General features: G+C 41.1%; 1 pseudogene; it reads right to left on the bottom strand.

The window, feature by feature from the left end:
• Positions 1-837: 837 nt before the first annotated feature.
• Positions 838-1362, bottom strand: LOC126496512 (40S ribosomal protein S20-like; annotated as a pseudogene).
• Between the last annotated feature and the right edge of the window lie 220 nt (positions 1363-1582).

Below are 1582 nucleotides of genomic sequence, written 5' to 3'. Positions count from 1 at the left end.
GTGGCTCACAACCATCTGTAATGAGGTCTGGTGCCCTCTTCTGGCCTGCAGGAATACATGTGAACAAATATTGTATGCATAATAAATAAACAAATATTAAAAAAAAATAAATAAATAAAAAATAAAAAAAGCTACAAACTTGTAAACTACTAAAGATAATTAAGACATGCAAATTAATAGTCACCTTATAAATAATCAAATTTGTTATTACATTCAAAACCATACTCATAGTCGCGCTAAATACAAATGTAACTCATTACAGGGACAAGCTTTATTTAGACTCCTGTATGTGTTCAATGTTAAACCTAAAGCAGTAACTAAAAACAGTTTATTTCAAGTCAAGTATACTTAGCAGACAGCCCTCAAGACTTTTCAGGCATCTGCTGAATATGGCATTTGAAATGATTAATAAAAAAAGTCCGTGATTGAGAGAAATACAGACTCCTAGTAGTAATGCTAAGGTCTCCAAAGATGATGGGGCACAGAACTGAATTCTGGTAACATTAACCACTGGACAAAGCTGCCCCATGAGGTGCCTGCACCAGGACCTGCCCCAGCTGTGGACACTGTTGGGTTGACTGCCCTACACTGCCTTGTCAAAGTGAGGTCAGTTTTCCCAAGTTCTTCCTCCACAGAAAATCTCTCTCTCAGACCCTGTGCTGTCCTGTCGGCAGCTGAAGATGCAATGCCGTCCACGGGACAGCTGAAGACCTACAACCTCTGGCCCCAACAAAACCATCAAGACCACAACAGGAGCCTAGGGCAATCGTCCAGACAGCTGGCGAGTCTGTCGTTTTAATGACTACACAGGCCGTGTGGATTACACTGGCTGCTATAATTTATCCTTCTCTCTGATGGTACTGACAGCTAACTGTAGCTCTGACACTTTTCTAGAGCTATACGGTCTGCTGCTGGAAAAGGCAGACCCTGTTTACTTCACATAAAGCAGGTTTCAGCATAACTTTTACAATCTTTGTTTTTAATAACTGATTAAGTCGATTTATTAAAATAGTTGACTTAGGCATCTGCAATAGTGACTTCAACGCCTGTCTCGATACTGATGGAAGTAACCCTGTTTAGCAATCTCAGAAGGACTGTGTAAGTCAATGGGTGGCTTGTGGATTCTCACTTGGAAACCACCCACGTCTTAGAACCTTCACTACATGGTGTTTTTCCTGTAGTGATTCTCATTGTCTGGTGAGCATGTGCACCAGTTCTTTGGGTTTCAGATACTTCACCTTTTCTTAAAACACAGTACACAACTCCCACAACTTCACATTGAGGCGGGTGAGCATGATTCGAATTTGGCAAATCACCTCCTCAAGTTCCACAAGCATTTTTTCCAGTATCTTCACAAGCCATGGCTGAGGTGCGGCTGCAGACAGCATGAGTCAGGATCAGGGCAGACTGAACAGAGCTCCAGAGCACGCACCACCTCATCTCAGAAGGTTTTCACTATTCTTCTAGTTAACATAGCTTGCCCTCCAAAGACTACTCTCAATAATCAACCACTTATGCGTGTCTAATGATAATCGGCTGGATAAAAAATTTAAAGTTTATATAAATTATAGAAGTCTAAACA

This window comes from Alexandromys fortis, unplaced genomic scaffold (assembly GCF_014885135.2).
Source record: "Alexandromys fortis isolate MF-2015 unplaced genomic scaffold, M_Fortis_MF-2015_v1.1 scaffold_6329, whole genome shotgun sequence".
Classification (NCBI taxonomy): domain Eukaryota; kingdom Metazoa; phylum Chordata; class Mammalia; order Rodentia; family Cricetidae; genus Alexandromys; species Alexandromys fortis.
The sequence above is the reverse complement of the archived record's forward strand: the minus strand, read 5'-3'. Positions and strand labels throughout refer to the sequence as shown.